Here is a 216-nt window from a genome sequence, read left to right on the forward strand (position 1 = left end):
AGCCCCTAGGACATCTTTTTCCCCTTCCCTCTCCGCTTTTGGCTCATTAAGGGGTGCCCACGTCGGCCTCCGCTCCTTCGCCTTGAGAGTGAGGGGGTCCTTGAGGGGGTGAAGTCTGGGGGGGTTGGAATTTTTTAGATCAATTTTCTTGTGTTTTCTTGATGTTATTTTCTAGTTGTTTCTGTTGGTTTAGGTTTATATAGGCCTCGTGCGTGT

The sequence above is a fragment of the Penaeus monodon genome, chromosome 34, assembly GCF_015228065.2.
Source record: "Penaeus monodon isolate SGIC_2016 chromosome 34, NSTDA_Pmon_1, whole genome shotgun sequence".
Taxonomy (NCBI): Eukaryota; Metazoa; Arthropoda; class Malacostraca; order Decapoda; family Penaeidae; genus Penaeus; species Penaeus monodon.